This window comes from Phalacrocorax aristotelis, chromosome 2 (assembly GCF_949628215.1).
Source record: "Phalacrocorax aristotelis chromosome 2, bGulAri2.1, whole genome shotgun sequence".
Classification (NCBI taxonomy): domain Eukaryota; kingdom Metazoa; phylum Chordata; class Aves; order Suliformes; family Phalacrocoracidae; genus Phalacrocorax; species Phalacrocorax aristotelis.
In genome coordinates, this window is record NC_134277.1 from 84,149,560 (window position 1) to 84,172,893 (window position 23,334).

The 23,334-nt window shown below is 36.8% G+C and overlaps 1 protein-coding gene across 1 annotated transcript in view; it reads left to right on the forward strand.

Moving 5' to 3' along the window:
• Positions 1–4,683: 4,683 nt before the first annotated feature.
• Positions 4,684–23,334, forward strand: part of CDH18 (cadherin 18) — a 205,976-nt gene continuing 187,325 nt past the window's right edge. The window contains exon 1 of the mRNA XM_075084232.1: positions 4,684–5,050. The gene's annotated coding sequence lies outside the window, so the exon portion shown is untranslated. The remainder of the gene's footprint in view (positions 5,051–23,334) is intronic.

The window sequence follows — 23,334 nt, forward strand, 5'->3', positions numbered from 1 at the left end:
TGTCTAATGTTTGGTCAAAAGATACACTGAATTGTTTAGGACACTTTTTTTTTTTCTTTAATCACAAGTGAAAGGAATAACCACCAGAAGTGAAAAGGAATAACCACATACAGTGTTTGTTCCTCCCTGGTAATAATAACTACTGTACAGTGGCAGAGGTGACTTTAGAAATAATTTAAATAACCATTTTAGCACCAGCATTTCAGCACTTTAATTTGATTCTCAGAAGTTATTTCCTCTGTCAGTCACTGTCAGGACCGATGAATGTATAACTAGCCTTTCCTTAACAAGAACAGAAAATACTTCTGTTAATTGAAATATATTCTTTTTTACTGTGCCCACATTTTATAAAAATTTCAGATTTCCAGAGGATCATCTAGGGTCATTCTGTTAGCAGAGATTATCATTATGTGTATTGTAATTGGGTTTGTGATGCTACACTGTAATTTTCTACAGAACAATTAGGAAAATATTAATAATGATACAAAGCAGATGGTTAGTTCATACTAACTATATTCTTCATTAAGAATTACGCAAAGTTGTAATATTATGAAGGACATCTGTAGGTATCCAGAGCTCTAGAATGTAAACACATTCTTTTTTTTTTTTTTTTTCAATTCTAGATCAGTTGTTAAAAAATAAATATCCAAATTCCTTATGGCATGTTGTACTGAACTGCTGAAGAAGAGCAGGTACCTTAGGTTAAAAATTGTTTAAAAATATTCATTCAGGCACTTCTAATTCAAAAGATAAACAGCACTATTTGAAATACAGAAGGTAGCAGACATGTAGGTGGCTGAGGTCCAGCCATTGCAGACTGATTGTTAAGAGCCTGGTACTATCGGGTAGCTTGTTTAGCCCTCTCTGTTTTCATCATTTAGTAATAAAAAGCAAGCAGTAAATACCAAAATGCTTAAGAGACCCTATTTGGATTATCTTTCTGCAGTTTAGTATTCAGCCAATTCGTCTTGGGCTCCTAAATCCGTTAATCTGACCTAAGATCTTACTCTTCCAGGTGCTACTGATCTCCTTGATAACTCTTTCTTTTCATTTCCTGACCAGTTTCTTAGCTAACCATTTCTTTACGCTAAGCAGTTGCTCCCATGGTGATCACACTGAACAGAGACCAATTCTTCTTGCAGCCCATGATTTTTCTGTGGAAAGATTTTTATTCAATACGGCTCAAACTCAATTTGTTAAATATGTCAGTATGAGCAAGTTCACTGCTTTAGTTGCTGTAACAGTGTTGCTTCAAACTATAGGTTTTGGGAGATTTCAAAACCTTTACTACAAAATTTGCATAGCAATACATAAGTTGTGATCTAGTTCCTCTAGAATCTTATTGGGATACCAGGTTTGTGTAATATTGATCCCACCTATAATTTCCAGGAGAAATAACAGGACTAAAAATAAGAACAGTGTTAGTAAACTGGTTTTTACTGTTTTAAAAACAATGTCTGATTTGTGTATATGACTGTGGTGTTTGTCTGGTGATTACACTGCAATACAGAAAAGAGAAAAATAGTTTCTTATTTCTTAAAAGTTATTTAAAAATTTTATTTTATTAAGTATTGGCAAATATACCATTTCCCTTTTCTATACATCTTTAGATGAAAGTTGCCTGGTGCCGTTTGTTTTGTGGGCTGCAAAGGAGAACTAAATACGAAGAAACAACTTTTTCCTCTCCTAAAGATATTCCATTGTAACCCTTTGCAAAGGGATAGAGGAAAGCAAAAGCTGCAGGAGAAATTTACAGTTTTTATACAGAAAGTAAAATCTGGTTAGCTTTGGATTCTCTAGTAAATAAAATAGAGTTTTGACATTCTGTCTAGAAAAAGGGGCCTGGAATGCTGCAGAAGCACTGGGGCTGTAAGGCTCAGGATGCTAACAGCGTGGTAGTTCAAACTATAAGCTGCTAATTTTATTGCTGAGATTTCAGTCTCTTTATTATCCTGTTTTGCAGAATGATCAGTTCTGAGTATTGTCTCCAGCTCCATGTATAATCATTCAAATATTCTTCAAAAGGCTTCATTGACTTATTTTGAAAATATTTTTCAATGAATAGCACTTACTATACAAATTTAACTCACTGTAGCCTTTTTACCTCACCTCACATGTTTCCAAACTGTACTTTCCCATAAAAAATGTCAATACATCCTGTATTTAAGAGTTGATGTTAAATCATTTGGATTGAACCAGCAGGGGGAAGTGAGTCAGGGAAGAATTTGAGACAGGCAGCCGTTCAGGCAGGTACTGCTTGATATTTCTGTGGATGCAAGGGGTCTCACAGCAGCTCTCACTTGTACTGTTCCCTGTGATCCAGTGGCAAAACCAGTTGGTAGCCCCACGACCTTGCTTTGCCTGTTCTGCTTTTCTGTTGGTGGTTTGCAATCTCCTTCCCGTTTATCTCTCCATGAGTTCTAAAAAAGAGGATAGAAAACTGTTTTGCCTTTTCTATTCCTTGACCTTTCTTCCCAGGTATCTTCTGTAAAGTTTGTAGTGGTAATATTTTATTTTTCGTGGATTAGCCTTGGGGGCCAGAGCAGTGGAACCACCATGCCGGTGCCCTGGTTTGTGCCCCCCCCAACATTGGCTCTTGACTCCTACTGCATTTTCTTTCTGCAGGACTTGAGCACACACAGAAATGCCTAGCAGAGCAGCTGCACTGGCAGGTGTCATTCTGGAGATGAGAAAGATTAAATTAATTTGAAATAGGTGAGGAAGGGACATTAATTAAGCATTTGATACAGTACTCTGTCTTCAGAAAAGAAACAATTTTTTTGTTACAGGGTGTCCTGTCTCTAACTGGAGGTCTCCTGAACTATAAGAACATAAATGATAATAATATAAATTTTAAAAAAATGTTGCTCCCTGGAAAAATAAATAGAAACGTATTCTTTTGATAAAAATTTAACTGTAGCATTGGTAAGTTTAAAAATAATACTAAGGATTTTGTTTTCTGTGAAAATATAGAAGAACCTTTGGGAAGGAAGTTGTTGGCTAAGGTATTCGGAATTCATTGGATATCAGCAAACCTACTTCACGTTCTGCTACGGCTGTCTCGCAGTACTTGTGCAGGTTGGCGGGTGTCATGGGGAATCTGGGGTGAGGGAGCTGCAAGAAGAGAGCCACTCTGCTCACTGACATAGGTTTTCATTTCTGCGTTGGCTGGGTATTGCCAGAGGACAGCTGGGGCAGAGTCTGTGTGTGGGAGGGGGTATGATACACCTGCATTTTCAGTACAGTGTGCGTGTCCACATCCGCCGACGCCACGGTGCCCCTGCTCGTGGTCCTGGTCAGCACCACAGGCTTGGGGGAGAGGCCTTTGGGTGCTGGCAGCGGCAGTGCCCCAGGCCTGTTGGGCAGCCCTGCTCCCCCACAGCAGTTCACCCCTGGGTTCCTTCTGCTGAGAGGCTGCTGCCCCCTTGTTCATGGTTTTACACCGGGGTGGTTAGCAGGGGCCTCACCGATCCCATCAGCCCCAGCCAGGCTCTTTGACTTTCTCCACATCTAAAGCCAATAAGCAGTTGTTAGCCAGCTTGCTACTGCCTTCTCATCTCCTGCCCCAAAGGCGTTGCAAGGATGTGAAGTCAGTAGCAGTTCATCTGGGCTTCTTTCCCACACGTAGCTATACTAGTAGAGTGGGCAGATATTGTTCAGACCTCATTTTATCTGAGTGCTGCTTTCAAGTAGGTTTTACCCCATGACATTTGGCATGCCTCATTTTTCTATTTGTAAGATGGAGATAATGGCTGTTTTCGTTCAGAGAATGTTTCTCTTCAAAAATACATTTTTAATGCATTTTCACCTATGCAGTGCAGGGGCTGTCTCCTAGCAGTGTGTAAGGAGTGGGCGTGTGTAGCACAACAGGGCTCTTCATGTAGTCTTTCAGCATCACCACCCACTGCTATGAATAGACAGAAGTTTTGTAACTGGCGGTGGTCATTTAATAGCTGTGTCTGGTGCTTATAAGAGGTATGAGAATGCCACTGACTTTGCTTTTAGAAAGCAAACTGTTCTTATTTCACGTTTTAGCCACAATGAGTTTTACATACTTTGTGAAACAGAACTACGTTTAACATATCTAACGTATATTAATTCTGAAATTGCTGTTTAAACTTTAATTTTCTAAGATGTTAACTGGTGTCTTGTAAGTGAGGCTTAGTGTAAATCATAGGTGCTTCATCATGCTCGTTTTATAGGAATAATTCCAGCACATTTGATTTGTGCTAGAATAGCAATTATTAATGACTCTGTTGAAAGGCCAGCGTTAGCACCACATTGCTTGCTGATACTGATACCTTTGGGGAATATTAAGTAACCGACAGCTATTGTGTACTTTACAAAATACAAGTTTCTTACAGCTGCCTTTTTTTCAATTTCATTTTTCTCCAATTAAAATTTGAAGTTTTCGTATTAAAAAAATAAAAACAAACAACAAACTTCTTCAACAGAGTTTAATTCCGTATTAAGGGGGCAACATGTTTGGACTTGCAAATCAAAAAAAAAGAAAGAGAAAAAAAAGAATGTGATACTAATATGGTGGTAGGCACAAACCCTGGGCAGTCCTTTAATACAGTAGACCGATGGAGAAAGCATTAGAAAGAATGAATTCACTGTTGAAATATTCATGGTTCACAATATAGTAAAAAGAGAAAACAAAGCTAATGTGAAGGTGATGGATTTGCTTTTTTTAACGTTTATTTGTATATTTTTAATATAATTGCTTCTGGTGTTTTCTTTCTTTCTTGTCTAAAGATATTAACTCTGTGCCCTGCCACAATATTCTTGTGAAGGGATTTCACATTCAGAGATTCCTATTAGCCGTTATGAGAAAAAGTTTAAGAGTTAATACCACTGTTACACTGCTTTTTACTTCTGCTGAGAGATTATCTTTTTTTTTAGTAAAATACCGTCTCCCTCAGTTCCTTGAATTCTGACATGTGTGTGGGTTTTTTGTTTTTGTTTCCCAGCAGCTAAAGAATCAGTAGGTTTGATTTGGCAAGTCATTTGGAAAAGGAGGAGTGAAGTGCCCTGTGACTGCCGAACAGTAAGTGCCTGTTTTACCTGCTATTTTAGCCGCAGAAGTAAGTAGGATACGCAGATGGATTGGTATGAAACTTTTATAATACTGAGAAGTGTATAAAAATGTGCACACATGTAAGTCTAACTATTCTGAAACCAAAATACTTTAAAAAAAAGGCCAAGAGATCTGCTTATGTAATTATGCATCAGGTCGTGAGCAGTGTTGAGGTATACAGCGTAAATTATTGAAAGCCAAAACTGAGAAGAACATTAAGTGACATTCTGTTAAATTGATTTGGATACTAAGTAGTTTTAAATATTCAATATAGAAAGTCTCTAAAATTAGAGGGCGCGGTTTGGATGTGTGCACACATCCCTGCACTTGGAAACTAGGAACTAATTGAATAAAGACATGCCTGTCAGCTGTATTTGCATGCTACTAAAAATGCTACTCTGTTTTACACTATAAATGACTGTCAGCTTTATTTGCAGCATGCTTGTCTGTCAATTCAAATGCTTTTTTGAATCATGTCAGATTAAAATTTCTTTTTCAAAATGCAGGTGTTAACTGCTTTCTATTTCTCCCCAGGAGAAAATATCTCTGCAGCAGAAAGCAATATATAATAATGAATCTTACAGGGTAGATTTGGATGGGAGAAGCTGAACTGGAACACTAATGTATGAAGCTCAGACTTAGAAACGTTTAGACATATTTGCAAGTATATTAAGCACTTAGGCTGCTGTTTGAGGACAGTAACACAAGAAAAATATTTAAACTCTGCACCTAATATACCATATCCTTAAAACCTTTGCTACTTTAGCAGATTAGTTTAAAAATTGAATTTTTGCTTTTCTTAGAATTGAAAATATGAAGTCAGCTGAGGCAGAAGTCCATAATACTACGCTGTAGTTTTATTAGCTTAGGAATTATGAACATCGCTTTAATATATTGTGGTGTCTTTTGTTTATACACAAGTGCAGGGAAGGAGAATGCTGTAAAATCTGCCTGACGCTGGGAGAAGCTGCTCTCTGCAGCTTTTTGAATACACAGAATCTTGATCATTTTAGACCAACAAACAGCAGGCTTGGGAAACAAAGGAAGCGTGTTGTGTTTTAGAGAAGTAGGACTAGCTGGGAGGAGCATGGAGTGTTCTTTTGCGTAACCAGGACTCAGATTGGACCTTGTCAAACCAGTCTGCTTGCTCATTGCTACCAGATGCACAGCTCCCAGCTGTGTTCCTCTCTCCTTTGTGGTACCATGTCTGATGCTCATTCATTCCCTTGGGAAGCCAGTTGCTGCACAGTAACCAGAGAAAGACTGGCTCAGCCAAAAATCCGACGGGTTTTCTGTCCTTTAAGTGGGCTAGATTGAAGTGAGATGGCAGAAGAAAGCCAAAGGAAGTGGACTACGTATTTCAATAGCTCTGGCGTGTTGGAGGAAATAATCTGTCTCGCCTAGCCACAACCTTCCTCCATCCATGAAATTTAGATTCAATACCTCTGTCTCTGAGGGACTGCACACCTCCTCCTGCCGTCTTCCTGGGCTTTGGGTGGAAGCTGACTTCATCTGCTGAATAATGTAATACTGGTTTGCTAGAAAGCAAGGAAGGAACTGAAAAAGTGAGAGAAATGATAAATTACACAAACTGTAAGGATTGTAGGCTGATAATGGAATATTAGAGGTTTTTAAATAATTATTACATATTTTAGGAATGACTGTAATAATACAGGCCATCTCCTGTGGTTGGTAGATGTATGGCTTGAGAAATTATCTGAAAACAAGTTGCCATGGGGATATAGTTGCATTACTGTATTAGAAATCAATACCAAGGCTGTGTGGTAGACTGCAGTCATTGAATTGTGAGAATGATAGAAGTAAAAATAAAAGCTTTCAATAAAATATTAGAAAGGATGATGAAGATTATAAGACTTCCAAACCCTTCACCTGCATTTTGCGGGCAATGAGATAGATAATGATCTTATGTCAGAAAAAGAGATTCTGATCTTAGGTTACTGGTACAAATACTGCCTAGTCCAGCAGGATCAGAAGAGTTGCTACCTAATGATTTTTCTACACATTTGGCACTAATTATTCCCTTGTTAAAGATTCTAATGGAAGAGATGGGAGGAAGTACCTGTGTTATGTGTCTGTAGGATTTTTTCTCCTGTATTTCCAGGAAGACTTTTTTCAGGAAAGAACCACAACACGTTTGAGTGAGCTTGTGTCAGGGGTAAAGAAAAATTACTTTGACATTAGCTATCCAGGGCCTTGTCTATGCATATGAGAATGGTTTCTGAGAGTGTTAAATCAGTGATGAACACTTGTTCTGATGGTCTGTAATTGTGCAGAGTGGGAGTACACTGACACCACTAGTACATACCTGCTACTGTGTTTATTTAAGAAATACTGATAAATGAAGATGAGCTGTTGTTATTGTATGTTGATGTTAGTCTGGTGATTGATGTTTTTCTTGCATGTACATTTATGATGCATTGGTTTTTATGGTTGAGTGTCGAAATAGAAGTACAACTGTCTCATAAATTGTTTGCTTTCAGTCATTTATTTTGGTACATATCAAAGGATTTATGCCTTGTGGGCTGTGTCTTACTACTTGTATGTGTATGTCAGCTCCCCTGGAGTCCCATTTCCTCACTCCCTGGTGAAAGTGCAGTAAAAAATGAATAAGAAAAAAGTGTGGTCTCTGGTGCGTTACTTTCATAATGCTATTACTGAAGCAGCTGTAGTAGATGAGACGGAGCTCCATCTGTCTATGACTTCCTTATTCTAAATTATTGGATCTGACCTTGGTTACGAAGAATGATTTTTGTCTTTGCTACCAATGGAAGATAGAAGTCCAGTAGAAAGTGGATTTTAGAAATGCAGAAGTAGAGATTTCCCTGTATTTAGAATGCGTGTGTTAGAGTAAGATAGTGTATGTAAATAACCTAATTACAGAAAAAATTATATGTTTTTGATGAGTTACAGTCCACATAATAAAAATAGTGCAGCGTAAAGGATGAAAGGGGGGAAAAAACCCACAAGTTTTTTCTGTTTAGCTATATAATTTTTTTGGCAAAATTTACTTACTGACAGAAGTGGATTAGCTTTCTGTCATGTGAGTAAGGCAAAAGACCTAAAGGGCATGCCAGCAATGAATAGGATGTATGCTAGAAGAAAGTATGGCTAGTCAGTGTTATGGACCTAATATTATTGAGACAGATCAGTGCTTTGCATCTGTTTTCATCTATTAGTTAAAGTAAATTAATTGCTGATTTTCGTAGAATATGGAGATTGCATATTTGAATGATTTACTATCCAAGGTATCTTAAAATTATCTCATAATATATATATAGTATATATTTATGCTTTTATAGTTGAGTTTTAAATAGGAAATTTATGTAGCAAATGCCCTTGATCATGCATTAAAACTCTTGTATCCTCATAGCAGGCCAGATTTCTCAGGCATTTGTTTGAATACGTGCTGAAATAAATAGGGTTGAACTCTGTCACTTAATAATGTGATTGGCAACATCTCCAGTATACTGCAGATACACTTACATGAGCTCTAAGAAAACTAGCTTACACGTGTATCAGTGTACATGTAGCGTCTGAGCACAGTGCAGGCAGATATTTGCATTTTTACCTAGATGCCTGGTCATGTTGTGCAGCCCAAGCTGAGTCCTTTGCTGTCAGAGCTGGAGAGCTGCTAGTTACAAAAAGTAACTGCTCTGATATGTATTCCCATTTACAGACAGAAGAAGTGGAAACATAAGCATCAAGGAAGCAGCTATGTTAGAAGCATTTTGGGTTCTTGTTCACATTTTTCCTCTTTTTTTTCTCTCTTTTTTATTATATACACCTTATTCAATTCAACTGTTTCTTGTATGTTTTTAAAGTAAATGTAAATTAAGATTTTTAAAGATAAGACCTAAAAATAACCAAGTGACACACTTTTTTTAGTTTAAAGCTTGGATTCCAAACTGACCAACTCAATTAATTATGAAAACACTTGGAGAAGGTAAACAGCAGTTTAATGAATAATTCTCCTTTAAATCCTTTCCCCAGTGTTTTCCAAGAGTAATTTTAATAGTGTAATCTAATATTGAACTCCTTTTTATTATTTCCTTTCTATTGATTTAATTAACTGAGGTGAGGAATATCTGTTTTCATAAAATGTTGTAGAAAGTATTAGGTGAGTTGTTACAGAAGCTGATGTAATGCTATAAAACTTAGAACTTACTATTTTCCAAACTTCATGCCTTATATTAGACTAGCAATGTCAGCACCTCACAATTCAGAGTTTCAGAAAGAAAACTAATATTCAGATTTTAAAATTACAGCAAGCTGCATGATGATGTGTAGGAGGTGACTTCATAATCATGAAGAAAACCCAGCTTTGTTCTGCCCCTTTGAGAGAGAGGTCCCCTCAGAAAACAAACAGACAAACAAAGCATTTCACCACTGTTTCTTCAGTCTAGGGTGGGGTTCGGGATGGAACATTGTTACAGCACGAGCTCTTATTCCATCAGCCATTACTTGGGGATTAAAGATGCTAGTGACAGACCTGTCGGAGTAGCCCTTTAGCCTCCCCTTTGCTAAGTTGCTTTAGCCTCCTGAGCAAACAATTTCTCTATCAAGAACGAACAGGCCTGAAGCTTCCTTAATGCTGTTATATCTGCATCAGATCAAGATCATGAACTTTTATTAGCTTTTTAAGCTTTTCTAATTACTGTGGGTAATTTATTTCTTGATACCGCTCTTCAGTTGTGAAGCTTGTGGCAGTTCATTTTGGTAGCTGCATGCGTCTTTTAATTCTCAAAGGGTGATGAGGGTTTGCTAGTAGCCTTCTCAACAGCCAAATCCCTTTCTAGTATAGCACATCTATGGCAGAATATGTGGAACTTTATGTATTCTCACCAATGAAGTACCAATTTACTTTCATCAAAAGTAGCAGATAGCCAGGGAGGAAACATGAAACACTGAAATGCGAGAGAACAACCACCAGTGAAAACCTTGAATCTCACTTTGATTGGTTGGATAGATATCAAATTATAGGTACACAATTTTGAGTTATTACTTCTCTTGATTGTTTCATAACAGATATTCCAGGTCCCATTAAAAAAAATCTGGAAGCTGTTACACTTTTAAATTTCTTTTTCATTGTTATATTACTCATTAAATTATGCTTTCTCTGCTAACTCCAGTGGCTGACTACTCTCATAAATAGGATACAACTTATTACAACTTGTCCACAGATAGTTTACATGTTGCATTTAGGGACCTCAGTCTACCACTTTTCATGCCTTGCTTGAATAGAGTACTCTGGGAACAGTGTGGTTGGAAGCACTGTCAAATAAGGCTCAAAATGAGACTGAGATATAGGGTTTTGCTCAAAAACTATGAAGTGCTTTCCCTCTTAAAGTGAGAGTGTAATTTTTCTGGCTGTTAGTCCTAGCTGTGCTGCTCTTTTAATGATGCTGGATGAGTGCAAAACCCTCACCCTGCTCACATACAGAAACAAAGCTAAGCTCCAGAAAACATGTAAGTTACAGTTTGAGTCACCCTTTGGGCACAAAGAATCCAATTTTTTTATTTTCCTCCACTAAGCATACTGTGGATGATTTCTTGAAGACCTTCAACCCACACTAGAAAACCTAGTATCACATACCATGCCTCTTATTTATGAACAATATGAAAATGGTCTTACAATGTTTCACTTGTCATTAGACTATTATTAGAAATTTTGAATACATTTTGAAACTGAATGTTGCATTTATGTTGCATTTTTAAATTTTCCTGGTACATTGAAGTGTATAATGTTATTTGTCTACAGAAGGTGTTCTGCCAGCTCCTCCATTAAAAAACCAATGACCTAATCTTTAAAAAGTTCAGTTTTAAGCTTAGTTTTAAGCAGACAATCCCATTAATGTGAATGAGCTTTTCATTAATAGGCCTAAAGTTAAGTAAGTCTTTTTTTGTTTGCACAATGAGAACCTAAGACGTGATCCTGCTGATTAACCTTGATTCTCCTTCCCCTTATGTTTCTGAGGATTTGCTGGTGTTATGGTTTGAACATTCAATCGCAACTTATCAACATGTTTTTCTGTTTCTGGGAAGTTGCTTGGACGAGAACGGAAGCTAAAATTTTCACAAGAGTGCAATAAAGTTGCATATACAAAGTCTTTGGCAATTCAGTGGCAGTAGTGTATTTAACACATTTCACTGTTTAAACCTTAATAAAAACTAGTACATGAAAATTGTCAGCTGTATAAAATCTGAATTTATCTTAAGATCATTAGTAAGGTTTTCATAATGTATTTAACTTCAGGTCAAATTAAAAATCATATACACTCACATTTCTGGAATAATGGAGAACTATTCAAGGAAGAACATTGAAGTGTTTTATATCTAGACAAAAATAATGGAGTAATAACATAAAATTTACAAAATACTATCTTGGTTGAAAGACAGAGTTGAGAAGACACATTGTCTTCCTCAGAAAAGAAGCTTAGGAAGAACAATAAAGAACAATCTGAAATAAAAGCATAGAAATATGCCTTGCTGTTCTGAAAAGATGAGTGAGAATGAAGGTGACACTGTGTGTTTTAGAATTAGCACGTGATTCATTTCTTAAATATTACTTTTATATGCTCACATACATTAATGAATTTAATGAAATACTATGTGTTCAAAGATACCAATATATGCATCAGCAGTGAAAGAATTGGATCTTTTGTTTTTATGTCCTTTTGTGACAAACTACTGTTTTGCATTCCCGAGAAAGCTGTTGGGCAAAACAAGGTATCAGATAGTCTCAACAGCAAAAGAACATGTTACCATCTTCTTCATGTCAGTATTGACTTCCACTGGTAGTGGGACATAGCTATTTACCAGAGCATGCTGTTATTTTTGTATATTTTTAGCTGTTTTTCAAATACCATGCTATGTAACATAGACTTTCTCAAGATAGAAAAACATTCCACTCATTCTTTGCACCCATTCCCCTCCTCTAAAGAAAGGAAAGGAAAAAAATGCTTATACATATGCCATGCAAATAAGATGCAATGCAAGATTAAAGAAGTTCTCAGTTATAATGAGTTCAGTTGTTGAACTGAAATTTATTAATCGTGCCTATGAATATTTTTTAGTGATTGGGGTTGGTTTTTTTTGGTAACTTAGAGCAATGGAAATGGGAAAGTGAGTAAAAATTAATTTATCAGGTAACTTTTAGGTAGAAATTGTAACAGACCAGTGTAACTACTGAGAAATGGGAGCCTGTAGAGATTTTGTTCACATAGGTGCACACATACATATACATACCTATGTGGAGGGTGTTTGTGGGTATGTGCTTACGCAGCTTTCAAAAATCTGTATTTTTAAATGTAAAAAGTATTTCTTTGATCTTCTCGCAGCTATAGGTTCTAGTGTTTAATTAGAAAAAATGAACTTTAGAACTACAGAAATATTAGTGCAGAGAACTAAATTATTTGCCTTTTCTTTAAAGTCATTGTTTTCCTGTTGATTTCAGTGGATTTGTAGGATTTTTTACTTACACATTATTTGGTCCTGGATTCTGCTTGGGTTTAAATTTCCGAAAACTATGGGATGGATTTACTAAATGAATAAAGAAGGACTGATCACAGGCAGGAGTATTTCAAAGTATCTAAGCAGACGTTAAAGATGTTTTGCTATTATGATAGCAGAAAAGATAATTCTGATAATATATATTAATTGGAAGACTGCAATGCATTTCTAATGTAGCCATGCGTAACTATTTAAATACACTCTCCTACGAAATAATGTAAAATACCACAGTCATTTCCATGTCTTTTCAAAACTCACTTTGAGGTCTTTTTCTCTTAACTCCTCTGTTTGGGTTTCACCTGAATTTCATACATCATTTCTTTCTGAATTTGCAATACAGCAAGCTAGAAAATTTATGAAAATGTTTTCTTGGGATATTTTGGAAATTTTCAATATCTGTAATTACTGCACTGATGGAACATACAGAAGTTGTTTCTTATGTAGTACAAATCATTGCATTGCATGATAGAAAACCCAGTTATCTGGATGTGGGGAATCCTCCAACATAAGAAAGATCGTAAAAATAAGATATTCAGAAAAAAATCCATTCCGCTAGTCTAGCTTGCCCCTAGTGTGAAAAGTACAAGTAAATGCTTGATGTTTGTGTTCATTTCTACTACAAAGTGACAGTAAGAATACTTTTTGCTACAAACAAAGCTGTGATTTCTTTCAAAGTAAAAGAACATTTAAAATCTGACATGCAGAGTTGCATTTACTCAGTCTGTTCAGACAGCCTTCTGTAAGGCATTTGCTATTTTTCTAATCATTAGAGATTTCTTGCCAAAATAACAAAAGTAGGGGTCTCAGATATTTCTGTATTTGCAATAGTAATTATCCATATTCCAACACCAAATTACACTAATTTTCCTTTTTATTTATTTGTTACTTATAGGCAGACACTTCCTGTTTACATACCTGCTAACACATGCATGCTTATCTGTATCCCCTTCATTCATGCATCTGGCAAAAACTGCCTTTGCAAGCTATGTGACTGTTTTGTATATGGATTCTGACTTGTGAATACTTTGCAAAATGAGTTGCTAAGTTATATTGTTTGTATTTAACAGATGATAGTGTATTTTACTATAGATATCTATGAGGAATCTGTGACATTTGATTTGAAGAATTATGAATAGCTCAGTCTAAAATGGAACAAAATACATTTATTGATGGAAGTGATAAATTGAGAGGCCTAACGGATTAATAGTGGCTGAGCTAGAAGAGTGAGAGAAGAAGACAGGAAAATAATATTTAAAAAAAAAAAGTTAAGCTCAGTATGTACGTTTTAAGAGAGCAGAGAAAGCTAAACATAATGAAAGGATGAGTGCAGCCAAAGGCAAATCTAGTTGGTACTGTGTAGAAGAAAAACATTTTATGGAAATGGTAAGAAAACAGCATACTGACAGCAACGCTGTGTGGTTCATAGTGGTTATGGTATGTTTGGCATAAGTAAAGTCACAGGAGAAATCAAAGACTTAAGGAGATCTTGGTTAAAGTGTGATATGAAAAGGCATGTTTTTAAATACAGACTTCAAGTTTAGACTCAACATATATGGATGACTCCTTTTGTCTTTACTTATGATATTTATTTCTATAGCTGCGTAAGAGAAATCCTGGAACTGCCAATGACTGTTGAGCAGAACTCTTATTTACCTTTGTGTCATTTAAAATTATTCTTTTTCTTCAGTATTGGATTCCAGGATGATAGTTTTACTTCTGAAGAGGATTTTTCTTTATTGGTCTTTTTGTGACTTCCATGATTCCTCTTTTATTTGAACTGAAGGGTACAGATCCAAGGAATGACCTGATTCAGCACTTGCAGGAGTTGATTCACTTCATACACCCGTGAAACAATGAGTAGGGATTAACTGAACTGGTACTACTTAATTATAGGCTTCATGAAATATATTTGTAATAAAAAATTAATCTAGACCTGCAGAAACTGTAACAGAATCTATGGAGGTCTAAAATGAAGAGCAGATCCGTGGTGTGTGTTATAGGAGACCTGAGAGGGAAAAGTTGTTAGGTGGTAACCTCCAGGGGATCCTCCGTCATCCCAAGGAGAAGAGCTGCCAGGCATCCCTCAGCAGCTCCAGGGAAGTCGTGCCCTGTCCCTCTGACTGTAGAAACAAGTCCGGCACTAATAGAGTGCAAAACCTGTGGTTATTGTCCTGCTCCATATGGCAGTGGTGAGGCACTGGGCTGCTCCACAGAGATCTCCAAATAACATTGATCACATGATTTGCTACCTTTTATATTTTGTGTGGTGTGTCCCCCCCCCATTTCCTCTTTCAGATTCTTCCATTTTACCATCTTGTCCCCTCCCAAAAAAACAACCCGCTCATAATTACCTTTTCCTTATTTGTCTTAGTTTTTCTGCAAGTGCACCCAAACTCGGTATTTCTGGTAGTGTTTCCTACGAGGTCCCAACTTTTAAAAGTGTTACTCGGATAGTTGCCTAGGCAGTGTGGACCTTGCAAGCCTTGACATTCCAAAAGGGCCCCCGTATTTTTCTGGAATGGTCTCTGAAGTTCAGCTGCTTCTCACACAGGTGTCTGTGAAATTCAGCCATTCCTCATGGCTCTGGCTGTAACCTCTTACACTGTTATCTGTTGCGTCTGGCACGTTTTGTCTTATCTGGTAGCTTCTGACATCCTGTTCAGTTAGCTTAACACCAGGCCAGTGCACACGTCCTCTTTCCCACAAGCTTCTGTGCACCTAAACAGTCGTGTCGAACCTAGAAGCTGACCCTGCTTTGAGCAGCGCGTTGGACTAGGTGATGCCCAAAGGTCCTTCCCAGCCTGTTTTACAGGAATCTGGGACATTGCGCACATGGTGTCAGGATGTTGTAAAACAGGTAAAGTCTTCATGCCACTTTCACTGAAGGCGGGAGCAATTTGCTTTGGTTTCATGTAGTGCTCAAAACAAATTCAAACTCAAAATAGAATTAAGGTTACTGTTTGTTCTTTGCAAAGACAACGAAAAAATACCTTAGATTCTTTTTATTATCTTGCCATTAACTGACCCAAAGAGATGGTCTGACTTGTCAAAAGTTGGGCACCTCTTAATGCTGATTTCCCAAAACCTGAAGTCCCTAAAAGGCATTCTGAACACTGAATTTGGAATTTTGCAGTTCACCTAGTGGGAACCAAAGTTTTGTCGTTTGAAGCCAGCACACAGAAAATAGGCTAAGTCAGACATATTTGTGATGGACAGCGATAAGTAAAAGTTCAACATGATTACTGTTTCAGGAAAAAAATCTGTAAGTTGCATGCATTAAATGAAGACCTTATTGGGAATTTTCCGTCAGGAAGTTATTTATCTGCAGTGTTTCAATTTGTGAAAAGCAAAACTTTATAGAAGGGATGTTTCAATGGGAAAAAAGGGTCAAAGTTATTTAGTTGTGCCACTTAAGTGTTTTAAAAGTAAAATTACCTTTGCTTTGAAACGTAGCTGATTTAAGTGTTAAAACATTCTATTTAAAAAATATTTTGGTTTTATTAAATAGAAGTGACTTTTTTACTTTGAGTCTGTTTTATTTTCCTTAATTTTTTCTGTAATATTGTTACATTAAAAATGGAACAAAAGATCTGTTTTTCTTTCTGTCTTGTGAAGTACCTAAACAGAAGCAGATTATCTCAGAAACAATGGTGATGATTTACATTTTTATTCAAAAGGAAGGGAAAAATTGTACTGTAAAAAAGTATTTTAATTGTTTTCTATGTTCAAATATATCACATTTTAGGCATACTTTCTCACTGCTCTTGACACACTGGAAAAGGAACGTTTTCAAATTTCAAGTGTATACAGTAAGATTTGTTCAAAAGGTTTGGTAATTTAATATTTGTCTCTAAAATACTGAGATTTAAGTTTATGTAAACAATAACGTATTTATGGCCGTTCTTACCTAAGAAACATATACATACTGTATATTATGTATTGCCAAAATTTCTGTAAGAAGAATGTATTGAATAACTTACATTATTTTAAGGAGTTTCAAGTACATAGTGCTGAACTTGTAGCAAACTATGGGGGGGTAAATGTCTTTAACTCTTTCTTAAGCATCTAATGTTACACTGGACTGCCTGCCCTTTTCTTTATTTTTTACCCATCATGTGGGATGCCACGGTACCACTCAGAGGACCTCTTGCTATTCATTTTTGAGATATAATTTGTTAGGACAAACAGTACCTGTGGATTATCCACGAGTGGGCTGTTGCAAGTTATTCCGATTTAAACTGGGCAATTGCTTATCGGAGTCTCATGTATTTGCTTTGTTCCCTGATTGGGTGACCTGACCTTTATAAATGGGAGGAATGACTCAAGAAATCACTGAAATCTTTATTCTGCTAGCAAGTTCCTTGGCAAGAGAGTCAGCAGAGAAGAAAAGCCTCTGCTGCTTTGGGAATGTAAAAGGACCTTTGCGCCGTCTTGCATATCTGTATTATCCTTGTCTAGCTACACGGACTCCAGATATAAATGTAGATGGATTGGTCTCTGGTTGAGGAAAAGAGAGAGACATGAGTCAGATTCATGAATCATCTCCCTGAATTTCACAGTTGCTCCTTTCACAGCAGGTAATGGCTAGCATGACTGCGATTATAGTTATAGAAACAGTGGCTGTATTTTATCTCACTAATTGCGTTGTTACTGTGTTGTGGTTCTGACAGTCACTCTCTGTGCAGACCATATGGGTATAGCTGCAAAAAATGTTTCCTCAGTTGTTGATTGTGGCGGAGCTCTTCTGTTATCCTGAAGTTGCTATGTGCCTGCTTGTCATACACGGAATAGTTTTGTGTGTCAAGCTAAAGACAGGCATTGAATCCCTTAATCTTAACGTCATATTTTCACTAAATGTTTGTTGTAGTTGTTAATTGCCTATCTATATGCAGTACTGTTAACAAATTAAGTACTTTTTCTGTTTTGTTTGCCAACTTTGCAGATCTTCCTTTGTTCGAGAAAGATCATATGTTTCTTTACTCATTTGCACTCTCTTTCATAAAATGCATTTGCTCAACAGAGTAACAAATGCATTGGTTTGTAGTGTTTAATAGTTTCCTGTACCCTTTCATTAATATAAGAATGCTTTCTAATAACCCCCTTCAATGTCTTTTCTAAAATCAATGAGTCTTTTAAATCATCTCTACAGTTAACCACTCACTGGAGCCATTTATTGCTAAAGGCAGCATAGCAGATCACAGCTCATCTTGCACATCATCTAACCAAAGCATCAATTAGATATACATTTAAAAATCCTGTTATGACAGGCTTGAATTCCATAGCAGTTATAATGTATTTCCAGCATACCAGTGCAGGTGAGGATCTAATGTGACCTGCCTGTTTGTATCTTGGCTATGAAGTCCTCTTTTCTGATGGGGATTTCAAGGGCTGATAGGGTTTTGTTACAGGGCATAGGTGGTTTCTGTGTAAAAATTGATTTATTTCTAAGTAAAGGACTGGACATCCCCATTTTTTAAAAAAAAATTTGTTGTTGTTGCTAAAAACCAAATCACTCCTCTTTGAAAAGCGTTTTTTAAAAATAGCTGAAGAGGTTATCTTTATTTTAGTATCATGTTGGGCGTCAGTGTGCCTTTATTTAGGCCATGTGGTATCAATCTCCTTTGCCATAGAATGTGCTCCATTAGTTACCTAGCTGTAATGTGGCTAATTTTTACTCCTTGTGAGTGGTGCCTCAGTTGATGCTATCCATTAAGAAATCCATTAAAGTTTGCGTTTAGTGATTAGCTACACACAGGACCAGAAGAGAGGACCTTGATCACTAGTCCACATTGCTTTTTATAAATTCCTTGAACTCCTATTAAAGCTGCTATTTTAAGACCTTGGTACAAGACAGTCTTGGCAGTCTTGTTTATTTAAAAAAAAAAAAAAAAGCAACGATAAAGCAGGTGCCAGCCCAGTAACTATTCAGGAGTTTCTTTTGCCACAAGCAACATAAATAGCCACAAGAAACATTCAAAAGGTTTTAATCTCCTAATGCTGTTTCAGCTTTTCACACTCTTTGGTCATCCTCATGGTGCTGTTAGGTAGGGTTCCAGTGGGGTTTTGTCCTCTGGGGAGGCCCTTCTAGATACAACACATGACTAATCTACTTTAGCCTAGGTGTTATCAGGGAGCAGTTCTGCCCAGGGCTGCTTGCACTAGCTCAGCATTTCTGTTCTCCTTTAATTGCAGGTGCTGCTAGGCTCTCCTTCCAACTTTCTTCATAATAAAATGTGAATTCCAGTTCACATGCCTCTTCTATAAATAATCTCAAAAGTTTTTATTCATACCATGTCTATTCTGTTTTATGACTCCAGCTAGTTTAAATGATGCAGCCTATTTTAGCCAGCTAGCTAACTCTAAGGCATGTTAATCTAACAGGGAGTCTGGATTCTGAACTGCTTTAATATTAGAGATAAAAGTCAAGGCAAAATGAAAATGAACTTCATTCCAATCAACGCCAGCTAATTGTTAGGGCTGCAGCCAGGATTTTAAAGGAAAGTTTTGAATTTTTTTTTTTAATTCCATCTTGACAAAATAGTCAGAACTAAAAAAGAAAACTAGAAATGTCAGTCTGTTAATGCTGGGTGAAAAGTCGTCTCTGGTCTTATCTTCCTTTTTCAGTCTCAAGACATTATTAACGTAATATAATACATTTACAAAGGAAAAGATCAAACTAATCTGTTGTGCTAAAAATAGTGTCCATACTTGTGCTGTGTTGAAGTTTTAGGTATGCCCTGTCTAAAATCAAACCTATAATGCAAGTAGGAACAAAACCACAAACTCTTTCAGTTCAGCCTCTGAAATCCAAATTAGTTTGAAACTAAGAACATATTCAGTAGTTGTTAGCCCAAAGAGATGGCTAAGCTGTATTTTTTTTGTGATCTTCACAGAACAATAATAGCATATTGGTTTCTATGACTTAGAAGCTACTGAAATTTTACAGTGTCCCTAAAACAAGAAATGTCAATTAATAAAAATCCAGCTATAAACCTCAGGAAGTATATCACTGAGGGTAAAAGGAATATTTGGAAATAATATCTGTCTTGAGTGGAGGAAGAATTGGAGAGACAAAGAGACATTCTTAGATTTAAGAAGTAGTCTGGATTATGAGCACTTAGGAAGAAATCTTATGTGATACAAACTGCAGATTTAATAAAGGCTTCTGACATTGTCTCTGCGGGTGTCCGAGCCAGTAGGAAGAACGGAACTTCATGAGTAGGGACTGTTTGCCTTATGTCTGTCAGTCAGGATACTATTGAAAAATTCATCACACGTTCCTATCAGAAATAAGTTGATTAGTTTAAAACAATTTAATGCTAACTCTGCAGCTAAATGCTACTGTTAACTCCAAAAAAATCACGTGGGGAGAGTAATTGGTTAATCCCTGGGCAATGACTAATTTTGGGTGTCTAACGACAACATTAGGGCATGTAAAACCCACATTGTGCTGTCAGATTGTCTTTCTGTTATGTAGTATAATAATTTCCTTGCCAGTGGACCAGCTTGCTTTCCCAAATGAAGGATTTGTGTCTGGAGTTTCGCTTTCACTGTTTTATGATGCCCAAAACTGTGTGATTTCCCCTTCCTTAATAATATCCCAGGATACAGCAGCTGCTGTTGTTTGTGTCTTCCTTGGCTTTTGGTATGACTGTTGCTTTCTTTGAGGGGTAGGAGGTAAAGGGGGAGAAGAAAGAAAAAGGAGGGCATTTCTTTTCCTTGTATTGATTTGTACTTGGGGAGTGTCATCAAGAGTGGTGTACTCATCTAAGTAATTAATGTTACATAATATGTTTCCCTGATTGTAAATTGTACCTAAGAATATCACGGCTTATCACGCATCCTGCATAGGAACCTGTAATCACTAAACCTATGCAGTTCTCCTAATATTGTTATATTACTTTATGCTGTTGGAATATTTTTTTTTTCTGAATCAAATGTGCCATCAGTTGACTTTATCTGTGAGTTGTATGTGAAAATGTGGAATTTAGAAGAAGAGCTTTTTGGGTATGGAAGGACAAAAGCATAAAGAAATAAATACCAGGTTTGCACTTCCCTTGGCAAATTCAGCATGCCATTCCACAAATATATATATTGGCTGTGGAATTTTGTGTCATGATTTTACTTTTCAGTTAATGTTTTATTTATGTTAACTGTCCTTCTCTTGAACTGAATTAACTGGGTTTCTTATATTTCATAGAAATTGTAGTGCTGGTTTTTTTACACACATGCTTGCAAGTCTGAGAGAAAAATAATCTCTGACAGCTTCACATATTAGTTTTCAGAGCTTCAGCTGTTTGCACTTGAACTTTCCATTTTGCTTCTCTATCTTGATTTTTTTTTAAAGTGATTTTTCAGTGTCTTTGTTGTACCTTATTCTAAATTTTCTTGGTATTTATCTTTTTATAATGTCTGATAGCTTGTCAGTTTTGGATCTCTTTTTATTTTCTCACTTTTTCCACCCATACATTTCTTCCTACAACGGAATTTCTGTTGCCTTATATGAAAAAACAATCTTTATTTTTCACAGAAGCTTTCTTTTGTGGATATTTCTATTTATTTTGTGAAAGGGAGTTTATGTAACATAATTTTCTAGGTGAAATAACAGTCAGTTCTAGACTGGCATAGACACTTTTTGGTTTTTGGTGATTAGAAGTAGTCTTTACCAAAAGACTGTGTGTGTGAAAGCAATGTCCAACAAATAACACCCCTCAACACTGTACACCCATCAGCTGGGTTTGTTGGTTTAAAGGGATGAGTAGGGAGGCAGCCAATGCTCTTTTCTCTCTGTTTCTTTAGGAAATTGATTGAGTTCCGGCATTACAAAGATTAGCTTTCAGAACAGTAATATACATAAATTTAGCAATGATTTGGGAGTTCCATATCTCATGCAGTTATCTTACAAATTAAAGAAAATTCCCTTATGCTATTGAAGTAAAAAAGTAGTTCAGTTTCCCATTTCTAGAAGATCTGTCAATACAGAGTTACAGTGTCAAAACATTTGTAGTTACTGAAGTGACTACTAAACTATTTTAAGAACATTTTTTTAATTACTTTTTTCCTAGTTTTCAGTCTCATACACATAGCTGCAACATAACTACAACATAGGGGCAAGACAACGGCATGTAATACTGTTCTTAAATGCTTTCCAAAACAGTTTTGATGCTACTTCTGTCAGATTGACTAGCGTGTGCAGAAGGCACTGTTAGAAAGCACTGATGATTATATACTGTGTCTGTATTGCACAGGCTCAGGAAAAACTGGGTGCCTCATTTTTTCATCTAAAGTCCTATAGCTCTGCTTTACCACACTTGGGAAAAGAGAATAGAGATCAACTATAGATGAACCATTTCCCTTCATCTACCTAGAAATTTCACTTTTTTCTGCCTATTACTAGAGGTCCACAGGAGTACTGTATATTCTCTTGGCAATCTATCAACCTCTTCTTCAGAAAACGGTAAAAGAAAAAATAACACCTGTTTTTTCTTTCTGACACTGGCCCATGATTCTGTCTTTAGTCTCCAGGCCAATACACCATTTCTGCAGTGCTGAAGGATATAACATTGGCAACAGAATAAGCACAGGCAACGCAGGAAGAAATAAATATTTTCCTGCCTGATTATTTATATCTAAATAATGCTGTTGATCTGAAGCTGGTTGGATTTTGGTAACTGAAGAATTTGTCCTGACAGGAGGGAATTCTAGAGGGCAGAGTGCAGTGGAAGAAGTCAGAAAGTATGCAAGAAGTGCAATTTATTGCAAGTTCCATAACTAATTATAACTCCATCACCATGGGACTGAAAAGGGTCCCTGAGGGATGTGATAAAACACGGGTAGAGCTGTGCTGAATGCGCATCTGCAGAACTGAATATGTGTTCAGTTTGATTATGTGAGATGGGGGGCTCTCACATTCAGGAAGAATCTAAGTCTCTGCTATGAAGGATGCGTCTCCTCATGATGGTGAAGCATGCACATTCTGCATCACTGTGCTCATACTGGTTTCCTGGGAATTCATTACAGTGACTTGCTGCCACACTAAGCAGTAACTACCCTGCTGTAGTGATTTCCAGCATTGCTGGTGGAACTTTCCCACCTCATCTTATTTAATTATTTATTTTAACTTTAACTCTCTGACAGTCTCTTGAGATACACAACTCATTTTCATGAGGGCTCCCAGGAGACAGCAATAACACAAGTCTACTCTGCAGTCGCATACATCATTATAACAAAAACTGTAAAGCAGAACACTTAATCTGAAGCTGCAGACAAGAGCACTGAGCAGTCAGCATCTCAGTACGTTAGCTTAAGGCAACAATTTAAGGGATTTCAGAAAGTTCAGTCCTTTTTTCTTAGTCACTCACAGTTCAGATTAATCTATTCTTTCCTTTACTGTCTCTTCTGTGTTAACCATTCAAGGTCTTTCCCTCTGTACTTCCCCTTATAGACAAACTTTGCTGTCTTCATGGCAGGGTTGAGGGTTTTTTTCGGGGGTGGGGCAGGTTTTAGTGAATGTTTACGTTAGACCTTTAGTAGGAGGGTGCTGAGTATGTAAGAACAAGCACCTTTGTAGTGAACATTAATTAGGCTTTGGTTTTATAGATGTTTACCAGAGTGAAAACACTTCAAAGAATCTTCACTAAAAATCCTTCCACTTTTAATTGTTGAATTTGTTGTGATGGAAACGATTCTCTCTAGGCTTCCCACACAGTTCAGGAACACTTGAG